Consider the following 13,204-nt stretch of genomic DNA (forward strand, 5'->3'; position numbering starts at 1 on the left):
AGCTGCCAAGGACAGGAACCCCTCCAAGAGGAATGCATTACAAAGCATTAGAAAGGAAAGTGTCGCTGCATGGGGAGTGCCTCTCATCTGCTGCGTGGAGGGTGAGAATTTGGGGCATTTTTGGCTGCATTTTCAGCTGTGCTCTCTCTGCAGATCTCCATGTGAGCAGTGTGCATGGCACTCTCGGATGGGTGGTGCTGGGGCTGTTCTCCCATTAGCAGCATTAATAGTGAGTTCAGCTCTTACAGCCATGCTCTGATGGAAGCAGTGTTGTCTCAGTGGTGCTTGATCACCAGGCACAGATATTAAACGCATCTCTATCGCTGTGTGCAGCTCCAGACAGCTGCTGCATTTGCATACCGTGTTCCCGAGTACAAACACGATCCTGCTTTTCAAAGTTTCTTTGGGGAATACCTCGCAGTTGGCCTTGTTTGTTTAGGAAAATATTGAGACAAGTTGTTCTTTGAGCAGCAGTGCTGGCTGAGAGAGGCTTCCCAACAGCAGGGCGAATGGGGTTGGGAGGGCTGCTGGGGCTGCAGGGTGTGCAGGTTGCATCTGATGCCGGCAGTGCCCCTTTGTGCTCACAGAGCCCCCATGAGGCATGCTGTCCCAGACAGTGTCCCTCCTTGAAATGCAATGCCTCTCCAAACCGGTGCGCTGCACCAGTGCTGGGTACCATGTTAGGGTAACCCTAACCCTAACTGTAACCCTAACCCTAGGCCATCCTTTCCCATGCAGCAGAGGTTTCCCATATGGATCCCTGTGCACTCATTGAGGTTATCCACTACATCCACAAAACCCCACAGCACAAGGCCTGGTGCTGCTGCTGGTTCTGGAGTGGCTGAGCGTAGCTGTGTGTTCCTGCACTCACACAGGCTCATTTCCCTGCACTCAGTGATGGCCAAGTCCCATGTCCGTCCTTTTTATTTTTAGGACCTTCTTATTAGGTCAAAAATGTGGCTGATTTCTTCCCATCCAATGGCACATTTCCTGTTTTCCATGGGGACCTGGAGGGAACACACTCTGGGAGGGGCTGCTCCCATTGGACAGCAAAGCAGTGTGGGTTGCCCCGGGGTTCCTCCCCAGCTTTGTACACATGGGTGGTTTCCATCACCCAGACCTCTTCAGCTCCACCCATTGCTATTTACTGCTCTACATCTTACATCTCATTGTCCCATAAGGACAATGCTGCTCTTCACCCTGCAGTCACATTCTCCTGTTTGGACTTAAATAGTACAAATGTATATATAGAAGATGTGTACTCCTCTGCATTTAGACACAAAGTGCCTCTGCCACCAATCTGGGTGTGGCAGCACCTGAACCACTCTGCAGAAGGCAACATGCAGTGAGGCACCTGATGGGGATGCCCAGGCTGATGGGTTGGATGGGTACTGTGCGCTGGCGATGGAGGGGTGTCCCAACCTGTGTGACAGCATTCAAGCTGAGTCCAAACCCAAGGAAAACAGGGAAGCAGAAGCTCCCTGCTGAGCAGCAAACACTTGCTGTGCTCTGCGCTGCGGTCGCTTCAGACCCAGATGACTCAGAATCGGACCAAATTGGAAAGACGTGGATGTACAGGGGGTTAGAAAAAGAAAGCCAGGGCCTTGTGAGCATGGGGGGAAAGCTGTTTGTAACTGCTGGGCAGCAGACGAGCTGTGAGGTCATAACTGTGTTCTGTGTGTGCTCTGGATAAGAAGAGCTCAGGTTCCATGGCATGAGTCCACGGCTCTTTTGCTAACCGCAAGGGAAACAAAGATTCTCACTTGTGCTCCAGGGGAATGTGAGCATCCCAGGGGAGCGGGGGGGGGGGGGGGGGGGGGGGGGGGGGGGGGAAGCCCAGTGCTTTGCATGCACATTTCTGGGGCTCAGAGCTCAACTGGGAGAAGGCTGAGAGCTGCAGAAGCAAGTGAGAGGAAAGCAGGCTCTCGCACACACACAGCTGCTTCCAGTTATCTGCCGCTCCCCAGGCGGACGGGAGCACTGCGCAAGAGCTCATCGTTCACTTTTGGAAGCGAACGTTTTGGTCACACGTTTCTCTTTGCTATTTCAGCTTCTGGGAGGGACGAGCGCTTCCTTCCCACTGCTGGCTCCAAGGGATCCATCCTCTCTTTGCTCTGTGCAACCTCTGCGTTCCCCCGGGCGCATCGTTTGCGGTGCTGGGGGCAGGAAGGGCACCCCCTGAGTCCCAACCATCACTGCCAGCCACCTTCTAGCCTCTCGCTGCTTTTTGAAGCCTTTCTGCTCAGGGAAAGCCCTCCTCACAGAGCCAACCCTGTTGAAAGCAAAACATGTTTAGCAAAAACATTCCTGGAAACGGCTTGTGCTCACGCACCGCTCCGCCAACATCGGTACGGCTTCTCCTCCGATCAGCGCCAGCCCCGGCGCTGCTGCCAAGCCAGGAAAGTTTGACAATGAAAGGATTCCATCATCACTCTCGCACACATTTCCTAACGCTTATTTGAATGCTCAAACATCTGGGAGAGATACACGCTCCGCTCCCAGAGCCGTTTGCTTTGGCTGTGCTGGAAGGGCCGCGCGGGGCGGCAGCGCCTGTGTGGGCTGCAGCTCTGCTCAAGTTGGAAGTGCGAGGAGAGAATTATTTTCAAAGTGCATGACAAGCAATTAACAGCTTCCTGAAAACGAGAACCAGTTGAAACATTTCGCTGAAGGTTTTTTTTTTAAGTCCCCTCCCCCCCTTCCTTTAGAAAAAAAATGGCTTTTGGGGAAAATCGTTTCTCTTTCGTTCCTATAGGGAACTGGAGAGGTTTTCTTTAAGGACCGATATTGTGGTATTTTTGATCTCGGGAAGAAAAGCCCTTTCACACCATTGGGTTTTCACAGTGTTTGGAAATGATGGACAAGCCCAGCACGGAAAATAAGGAAGGAAGGAAAGCATTGGCTGGGAGGAGAGCCACTAGTGCCTGTGCATGGCCAGAGTCATCATCGTGATGGAGATGGAACTGCACGCGTGGTTCTACTCCACTCAGTTACATTTGAAACAATTAGATTAGACCACGCAGCTAATTAATGGCAACCTTGATGGTGAGAGCCCCATTAGAAGCACGGTATGGCTGCTACAGGAGGCAGAGGTGTCCTTTCTGTGCCCTGTGCTGTTTGTGCAGCTGTGGGAGTGCTCTCTGCACCGCCGTTGGACTCGAGGGACGGCACTCCCAGGTCTGGCTGTAATGATGCTAATGTGCCTCTTTCTGGTAATTTTCTATTAATTGTTTGCGCTCCCTATGTGTCTTCCATCCATTAGTTACACTTTCCGGGATCGAAGCAGGCAATAAATCCTGAGGTCCGCCAGGGCTCCTGCAATGCCCCTCGTGAGCTCCTCCCCTTCGTAATGTTCATAATGCAATTGCAGCAGTCCCTATCAGGCCCCGTCCCTCTGCTCCTCGCTCCGCCAAAGACAGCGAGAGCGGCTGCCGGATCCCCCGGGTGGTGCCTGCAGAGTGCTGATAAGGGAATCGGATCTCAGCGGCGACACGAGAGGTGAAACCCAAAGATCCAGAATATTTAGCTGTGTTTACCCACAGTAATCAGCTTCTCAAATAGATGTCACTGGGAAAGCTCTTGCTACATTGATTGCACTGTTCCCCGCTTTCTGCCCAGGGGCAAACAGCTCTGATTAATATTTCACAACACTCCTTTTTTTTTTTTTCCTCCCTGTTTCTTGTGCTTGGAGAGCTTTGATAGAGAGACACGGAATATTTTACCCTCTCTCGTGTTTGCCTGCTCCAGTAATCATTGGATTCAATCACTCTCGCAATGTTTTTATGAATTAATAACAGGCACTTTGGAGGGCTGGCGGGGAGATGGGAAATGCAATCTGTACAACCTTAATGAGCACCGTGGGGACCCGGTGCCATGGTTTCCAAAACCCTCTCTGCGCTTCGCTCTAAATCATTGTCTCTGCAATTACCTGCGCGGCCCTCGGAGCTGTGCACGCTCACCTGCCTCCCGCCGTGCCCTGCTTTCATCGCAAGGGCTCGTTTGGAAGCTGTCCCAATTAATTTTTGGTGGGTTTTCTTTCTTTCTTTCTTTCTTTCTTTTTTTTTTTTTTTTGGTTTGTTTTAATAAAAGCTCACCTTTGTCAGAGCTGACAAAATGTTTGTCTTCGCCGCCTCGTTAGCGTGTGTGTTGAGCTGTGCGCTCAGCGCCAGAGCAGGAGGGGATGGATGGGAATGGGACCTGGGAATGAGGCACCCGGGGTGCTTTGCTCTGTGGGCCAGTGGGGAAAGGGTGAAGATGCTCCAGCAAACACTGCCTCTGTGGCTGCAGAACACCACGGGACAAGGCAGGGCACTGTGGATCCCAGGTGAGCTGGGTGTACCCCACGTCCCCACACATAATGGGATGGGGATGCAATGACCACAGCTCTGCTCCCCCATTGCAAGGTGAAGAGGGGCCCAAAGAGGACCTTCTGTCATTGCTGCCCATCAGTGCTGCTGTGAGCTTGGTCTGCAGATCTAGCTTTGCTCAGGTCTTCATGCAGGCTCTCCTGCTCTCAGCCAATAGATGTCTGTAAATGTCCCTTCCAACTCAAATGATTCTCCGCTTCCATCCCTGCTCTCTGGCTTGGCATCGTTTCTTCTCTGCCAAGTGGGATCCAGTTGGCATGGTATTTCCCGGCCCAGGAACATGAGCAGACCTCACTGGGGAGGACCACACACTGAGGTCCAAGCTCTGCTTGAGACACTTCTACCCTCACCACATGGGTACATCAGGTCAACCCCATCCACAGCGCACCACACGGCACACACCGAGCCCACAGTGCTGCCTGGTGGATCCTCTATGGCACCTCCAGAGCACCTGACCATGGTGGGCACCTCCAGTGACCCCTGAGCCTCATGTCCAGTGCTGAAGGAGTGGGGCTGACCCACACGGGAGTCCTGACCCCTTGCTGTGTCCCTGGGCTGCAGCAGCTGTGCTGAGTGCTCATTGGGTTCCCGCAGGGGCTGTGAGGATTGGGATCCAGACAACCTTAATCCTAGACGTGCGGCTGTGCTTTTAAAAACCGTCTGAGTGGAAATTTGGCCACGGGCAGTGCAATTGTGTTTCAGGCTCTAAAGCCAACTGGAGTCATTAAAACACATACTGCATTCCTCTGGAGAAAACATAGTTGTTGATAGGGCATAATTTTACAGCTCAAGTGTTGGGTCTTAATCCAACATCAGTGTTTGTACAAGTTCATGTCTGAGGAGTCCAGAAATCAAGTGGAGAGGTCCAAGCTCTGAGTCCTTCGGTGTCTCCTGGGATGAGTTGCACTGGGAAGTGGCTGAGGGAAAAGGGGAGAGCTCAGTGCTACACAGGGGGGACACTGCAGAAGGAAGAGTGATGAGCTGCTTCTCCACACCTCTTCCAGCACGGCCAAATCCCTCCAGCCACAGCTGTCCCACCTTTGCCTCTCTAGGAGGGACAGTGAATGTCCTATATCACCACCAAGCCAGGATCACTTCAGCCCCCGGATTGGGCACAGCACGTGGGGAGCACAGTGGTGGGATCACCATTCCTGGGGGTGTTCCAGAAAGGCGGAGATTTGGCACTGAGGGAGGTGGTCAGTGGGCATGGTGGGCATGGGGTTGGCCTTGGGGATCTCAGAAGTCTTTTCCAACCGTAATGATTCAGATGATCGTCTGATGGGGCCTCATCTGAGGGCTACCTGTAGGGCTGCAGATGGGGCAGCCCAAGCAGCAGGTCCAGGCTGGTGCTCATCACTGCTGGCACTGAGGACTGCAATCCTGTACTTGTAGTCACAGACTAAACAAATGAGAAAAGCAAACCAGCAGGGTGCAGCGGGGCTGAGCTCGTGGGGACAGCCCGAGACCGAGCAGAGTGGGGAATGACAAATGCTCCCAGACTACCTTCACCAACACAGCCATTCATTTCCAACCCCATTGACAGAACATTGCGCTTCATCCATCAGTGAGCCCAGAAGAGCTCCGACTTCAGGAACTTCCCCCTTTTCACCCTGTTCTGTTTACTTTCTGCCTATTTTTTTTTCCCTAATTGCTTTTTAGAAGTCTGTTCTCAGCCTACAGCTATTTTGGAGATGTGGCACGGAGATCCCGTCTGGGTGACTAACAAGTCATTTATAGAGCCTTGGCCAGCCCTGCTCCAACATTCTGCCAGCCAGACAGGCACTGCCGCTCGCAGACGTGTCGGGACACGTGCAGCAAATGCATTTGAGCAACACCTACAGCTCCCTCATCAGCTTACAGCAGCACAAGCCCAACGACATGGGGAGGAAAGAGGTCGGCCAACGCAACCTGCCCTCGGCGTCGGGCTGTGGACACGCAGTGCTGCTGCAGGCTGGGTCTGGCCATGTATGGGCACAGCCCAGCTGGTTTGTACAGATGCGTGGCTGGTGAAGCTCATGGTGAAAGAATTTCCCCCAAAACAAGGCCTGACTGTTCGCCTTCCCCATCGAGCGGCAAGGCGGGCTCCGTGTGGCCACACAGATTTCCTGCGCTGATGCACAGAGCGTGCAGCGCAACGCTGCCCGGCACCCAGCTCCCATCTACACCACGCACCAGAGGCGCCCAAGATGGGTCTCAGTGTCACTGCTCCCCCAACCCTAACCCCTAACCCTCACCCCTAACCCCACCCCCAGCCCCCCGCACAGCATCCTCCTCCTGCCCTCACCTTCACGCTGCCAGCTGATTTTTTCCCCCTATTCTTTTTCCCCCTTTGCTCGATGGTGCTGTTGTAAAAGCTCCTGAACAATGGCCCTCATTTATCCGGAGCGGACAGCCTGCCAGCTGGCGGCCCCAACCTTCACATCCCCTTCCAGAGCTCTTAAAGACGACCGTCCCAGAAACTCGGCTGTGCGCTGCTCTGAGAAGTCCCTGCCCTCTTAAATGTCTGGGCACCGATACAATTAATGTTTAATGCGGCATTCTTGTTTCCCGGTTGCCATTCTCTGCAAAACAATGGGGTGTTTTGCCCATGAAATTACTGCTCTGATTAGGAGGAATATGTCTGCCATTAGACTTTCAAATGCGATCCTTTCGCAGCGCAGCGTTGGCAACGTGGCCCCGGTTACCCCGGTGGTATTTCTGCTCCTAAAGGAAAGAACACGTGCAGATAAGGGGCTGTTATACACCTACTGGGGAAGGAAGGGACTTTGCATGGATGGATGCAAGAATAGCAGGCGGGGAGTGCAGGGATCCACCAGGACACAGCAAACCCACAGCTGTGACTCTCCTCTGTAGACATACGTGTGTGCCATAGCCCACGTTTTAACTGGGACCTTCCCTCTCCTCGTGTGCAGTCTGGGCTGAGTTGCTGGGGTTGCTTTGCTACAGGTGTGCTCCTGAAATTCCCCTGAAGGCATCACCCACACCCCCCAACCCCACCCCCCAAAGCCCCACAGGTGCTCAATCTCAAGGCCTTTAAATTCAGAGCAGGTGAGCCAGGCTTCTTCAAGAGCAACGTCAGGGCAGAAACTTCCTGTTGAGAGAGGGAAGCAGAAAGGCTCAGGTGAGAATCCCCAGGGTGGTGCATTTGCATGGCAGTGGTACGGGGTGTGAGCACAATGTGGGGTGCCCACAGAGGATGTAGCACTCAATTATGGTGTGGGATGCACAAGACCTCCTGGGAGCATTGGGTTGGGGTTTTTCCCCAGCAGGAGGCTCAGAAGCAGAATGGGACCCCAGTGAATTGTTGGGGTTTCTGCTCCATAAGGGTGTCTCCATCTGCAAAAGGGAGGTGCTGAGGGTGAAGGGCTGCCCAGTCCCGCTCACGGCTGCTGGGGACATTCCTTGCCCTGGGTAGGGGTACAGAGTGAGCCCAGGATGCTGTTCCCCGTGGTAGGTCTCACCCCAAGGTCCTGGAAGGCCTTGTGAGCAGCAGGTTGGTGGGACAGGCAAAGATAAAGCCAAGCATTGATGTTGGTGGATCTGGCAGTGGCAGAGGAGTTGTTTATTCCTCCCCATTTCTGAGCACATGAGAAAAGTGCATTGAGCACAGAGGGAGCTGGGATGGGACCAAGGCCATCCTGCCCAGCCAGAGCTGCCTCCTCCCCCCCCACCAATATGTCTCTTCCTCAAGTGCAGAGAATTTCTTTCCGGAGTTCAGCTGATAGAAATTCCCACTGGAGCAGCTGAGGCTGGCAATCAGCTTGCTCATTCTTGGCTTATCACAAACCTCTGACCTTCAAACAGTGCTGGTGCAGTGCCCGGCTGAGCAAACTAAAAACCAGGGGGTGGTTTGCAGTGCTTCTGCACCACGAGGTTGTGCAATGTGGGTCCCCCTTCCATGGGACAGTGAGGATGCACAATGTGGATCCCCATTCCGTGGGGTGACCCCAGAGGGCTGAGCACAGCCCCTGTAGGTCCCCAGCCCCAGGGTCTGTGATGGCACAGCCATGCATTGCACCATAGGGTGGCCCAATGGAACGTAGTGATGGAGATGGGCACCTCTCCATCCCTGCGTTCTGCAGAATCTCTCTGGTCTGTGTTGTGATTCTGATGGAACAGGGGTTGGGTTTTGAGGATCCCAAGGCAGCACTTTTCAAGGCAGCACTTTCTACTTCCATCCTCAGATGCAGGTGATGGGCTTTGTGCTCTGTTCTTCCTACAATGAGCCCCTTTGTGCCCCAGGAGCCCCGGCGATGCTCTGAAGGCAGCCCACGTGCTATCCCCACTGCTCCCATGTGGGGACAAAGTGGGGCTGTGAGGATGGAGGGGACCACGGCTGCTGCGTGAGGGATGGAGGCAACTGGTGTGCCAGCAGGCACGGAGGAATGCAGCAAGGGGGGAGGGAATGGAGAGGGGCAGAAATTAATAATTATCTAAGCACACCCCTATCACTGTTCATCAAAATTTGCCCGTGCTTCATTCCAGCCTCCTTTCTTCTTCTTGCCTCCAGTAAGTACTTCAACATCCTTTTTAAAAATTAAAGGGGGAGGGTTATGGAACAGATAAGAGATAATTGCCTAGCTTTGACTCTTCTATTGATGTGAAAATAGGATTGGAATTACTCACTCTGGTTGAAAGGTTAGTTGAAGGTTATTACAGGAAAATTGTTATTCATACATTTTTTTCTGTGCTGCTGGATAGCCTAAAAGATTAAATTCACAGAGTGCATAATGACCCATCACAACGGACAATGGTGGGAATAATCTCCAGCGACTCAGATAACAGAACAGAGACTTCTTTGAATAATTCATGGCTCAACAGACATCCCTCACTAACAGATTACATGCGAGTTTTCATTAGAAAGGAGATAATTTAAAGTAGCTTTAAAAATAACCGCTATTTTTAACGGAAGTGGAATTACCATAAGCATTTCTGCGGTTTGTTTGTGCTTTCATAAATCTGCTTTCCTCCTGACCTTCATGCCATGGGAACGCTGCACGGGGGAGGGGGGGGAGAAAGAAAGGCATTGTTTGTGGCGATCCCGTGCTGATGGTGCGTGGCGTTGGCTGCGCATGGCATGCACGGAGCCTGCAGCTCAGGTGCTGCGGGCTGCCCTTTGCCGTGGGGTGGCAGGAGGAGGATGCGCAGCGCATCCCCATCCACTGCCTGGGAATCACGCACCGGTTTGGGTTTGTCTCTGTGCTTCACCCCATGGAATGGCTGTCCTGCCCTGGAAGCGGCTGTTTGGGTAATGAGAGTGTTTCTTAAGGTCTGATCGAGGCCCCCGATACGCATCTCTAGCATTGTTCTGTGCTCTAACAAATCTGTCTTAATTGATATTTAGTAAACATGTGAGGTATCACCTCCATCTAAATTAAATAGTAATTAAAGCCCCACCATTCGGGGCTGTGTAGGGCACGAGTTTTCTATCAGTGGGGATGAGGATGGTGCTGTCCCAGTTGTTGGGAGTGTGGGTGGGTTTACCTTTCTGGGCACTCCTTTGGTGGGATGGGGGTGATGCGGTGCTGCCTTCCCCCTCCTCACAACCTCCTCCCGGCTTCAGGTCCAGCCGACAAAACCAACGTGATGGGGCAGAGGAAGCAGCAGTTGCACAGCAGGGTGAGGCAAAGCGAACACCTGAAGGATAATCCACCCTCAGTGCTGCTTTCTGATGCGTGACTGCTCCTCTGGGAGAGCAGCAGCTCCAGAAATGTTTGTTTTCCCCCACCAGGTGAACCTGTGGGCACTGCGTAGGGTAAATGCTGATTGAATTAACACGGGGCTGCCTAGCAGTGCGCCATCACATGCCATCTCTTCTGCCTCCATCACCGCTGCTGGCAGAGCTTATTTAGAGCACGCAAGGGAAGAGTTTGACCTAGAGCAGCTGCGAAGAAGGAAGCAGAAGCAATTCTGCTGCAATCAATGGCATTTCCCTGGATTTCTTCTGGCCTTGCCAAGAGCAGAATCTGCTCTCAAGTCTGCAGGAAGCAAAGTTTTCCTTCTTTTACAAGAGGCTTTAGCTCTAATTGCCTCTTCCTGTGACAGAGCGGTTGTCCCTGCTTCCCTCCAGCTGGGCACGGCCATGGGGCCGGGTTGCCCAGGGCATGCTCTGTGCTCACATGTGATGGAGCGTTGAACTGGGGCTGCTTGGGCCCTGTGCCCATTACATAACTGAGAAGGGTTCATCCCTGCAGGAAAGCGCAGCAGCTGTGGAGGTTCTATTCCCACTCACCCCTCCAGACATTAGGGTTGGAGATGGATCGTACTTGAGTCTAAAGGAGGTGAATGAGGACTTCTACAGATTTAACGTGAAACTCTAACATCTCTTTCCACTAAAGCTTCTGTCAATAAATCATTTTCTAATTATCAGCTAAGCGTTTCTAAATGATCTCTGCAGTGATTCCTGATGGAAGATGTTGAGAGCAGCACTAAGGAGGTCTGAGAAGAAGGTTGCTCTCCTTCCTTCTGAAAGGCTGTATGTAAAATGCTCTTTTTTTCCTCACCTCTCAGAATCCCATCCCCTGAGTGTGTGTTGGGTGGGGTGTGGGTGGAATTAACCCCAGCACCTCTAAATGGGAGGAGGTACCATCCCATATCCAACCTCTGAACTCACGGCAGTGGGTTAGGTGAGATGCTGCCTCCTGCCATCATTAGGCCTGATAGCAATTAGTGGTGCCTGATGGCTGCAGCACAGGTGCCCTATAAGTGATGTGCAGGATGCTAGCCCTACAAAGTGCCAGGCTGGGGACAGGGCTGTGTCCCCTGCACAGACAGCTGCCAGCACATGTGGCACATTGGGCCCAGCAGCTCTGCATCTCAGATGTGTTATCCATGTGATGTTTTTTTTTTACAAGAGCTCTGAAGAACTCTGGTTCAGCCCAAGGTGGCACAGGGAAAGCACTTTAATTACTGCTGTTTTCGAGGTTGGAATCAAGCTCAGCCTCTAATAACTCACAGGAAAGAAGGTGCTCTCTGAAGGTAAAAGGTTAATGGGACTACTTCTAGCCCCCGTAGAATAACAGCAATTAGAGCTGACCGGCGTAAGCACTCATTAAAATGCGCAGTCAGGTGGTGAAGCAGTGGCATACTGCACTGAGCACCCCTCCCTGTGCCCACGGCTGTGATAGGAGGCAGAGCATCCTCGGAGGAGGAGCAGTGGTTTGGCTCCCAGCTGCAGCCTGGTTGCACCTGGGGGAATGCCTCCTGCTGCTGCCCACACAGCCCGGGCAGGATTGTGCTGTTTCTTTGGGGAACGGCCAAAACGCGGAGGAAGAGGGATGGAGAGCTGCATGCTGGGGGTGTGGTGTGGTTGGAGGTGGAAGGGGTTGGCACCGTGTGGGGTTCCCTGGCTGCTGAGCTGAGAGCTGCTCGAGCACCCGCTGTCTGCCGGGCACAGAGACCCCGTGCTGAGGATGGAGCCCGAACAATCCCATGGGGTTTAATTGACCCGATGGGATGAGCCAGCACAGGGTCCCCTTTGCTCTCCGGCCATTCAAAAATCAATTCAAGAATTATTTTCTTCTCCACAGGAGGAGATTTACAGCGTTTCTCATGTTTCCCATATTGCCCTAATTAACGCAATTAATCAAGGCAGCGCGGCGCACGCCCTGGGGTGGGGAGCTGGGAGGGCTCTGTTCCGTGGGGTGGGACGGAAACAGCCCGCAGCGTTTTCCAGTGCCTTTGCAACCCCCTGCAAAGAGTCTCAATTGTTGCATGAGCCCACGAGCACGGCAGCAACGCCGCTCCTCCTGTGAAGGAGTAGCTCAGCTCTCAGCGCTGTGAGAGGTCTGGAGAGCTTCAGATGAGAGCTGTATTGGTATTCGATGGCAATCCTCCTCAGCTGCTCTCGTTCCCCCTCCCGCTCTCTGATTTCTCACTTTCTTTTCCTCTGCCCCGATTAATCTTATTTCACGGGCTCCATGACAACACGAGCACCCGAGGAGCTCGCTTTCCAAACCGCTATCGAATTACACGTGGGGAGATGGGGTTTGCTCAGCCCCGAACCACATGAACGCGATGATGCTGTGAAGGTGGAACACACGAATCAAGTGGGGTTGGGAAGCACATCACCCAACAGCGGTGTGGGGGCTCAGCGTATCCCTGCTGGCTCTCTGACTCACCCTAAAGAGGGGTGCGTGGAGGGGGATGCAGAGAGGGGGCTGCCCTGTATCCCCCTGGCAGTGCCCTGAACCCTGTGGAGCTCCATGCCCCCAGGGACCCCCAGGATAAACTTTTTATGCACACACCGTGCTTATCTAATGCTTCCTCTTCCCCTTAACATCCCATTTCCGTGGGCACCCACCGAAAGCGGCCGCAGCTGCGGAAGGATGCGCTGTGATTTACAGCCATCCAGGACGGACGGCGGCACGAAGGATGCTGGAGGGAGGGCGAGGAGAGCTGTTTGTTTTTATGGCCTCCTCCCTTTCAGCTAATGGGAGTCTCCCAGCGAGACCGCTAATAGGTTTCCGTGTCACGGCGGTGCCGGGGTCAGCGCGGCCCCGCGTGTCTCCCGGGGACGGGGCTGCTCCTGGATACGCGGCCGCAGCGCAGGGCACGCAGCTGCCGCAGGGCTGCATTCACGGGGATGCGGATCCCCGCCCCGGAGGGGCTGTAAATATCCCTGCCCCAGCCCGCCTAAAGGCTTTTGTCTGTGCTTAACGACGTGGCTGCTAATTCACCCGTGAGGAGGCAGGAGCTGTAAATAATGGTTTGTTGTGGGGCTTTTTTCCCCTCAATGGGATGCTTTTAACCCGGAGCTTTGCAGGGTGCTGCTCCTGCGAGGTGCTGCTGGAGAATGCACGGAGGCAGGGGGATGCACAGGGCTGGGAGCTTCCTCGGGT

General features: G+C 53.6%; 1 long non-coding RNA gene across 1 annotated transcript; it reads left to right on the top strand.

Moving 5' to 3' along the window:
* Positions 1-1,601: 1,601 nt before the first annotated feature.
* On the top strand, positions 1,602-2,634 carry LOC124417118. The gene is made up of 2 exons (XR_006931095.1): positions 1,602-1,780; positions 2,051-2,634. It is a non-coding gene; the product is annotated as an uncharacterized LOC124417118 (long non-coding RNA).
* The last annotated feature ends 10,570 nt before the right edge of the window (positions 2,635-13,204 follow it).

Source organism: Gallus gallus, chromosome 10 (genome assembly GCF_016699485.2).
Source record: "Gallus gallus isolate bGalGal1 chromosome 10, bGalGal1.mat.broiler.GRCg7b, whole genome shotgun sequence".
NCBI lineage: Eukaryota > Metazoa > Chordata > Aves > Galliformes > Phasianidae > Gallus > Gallus gallus.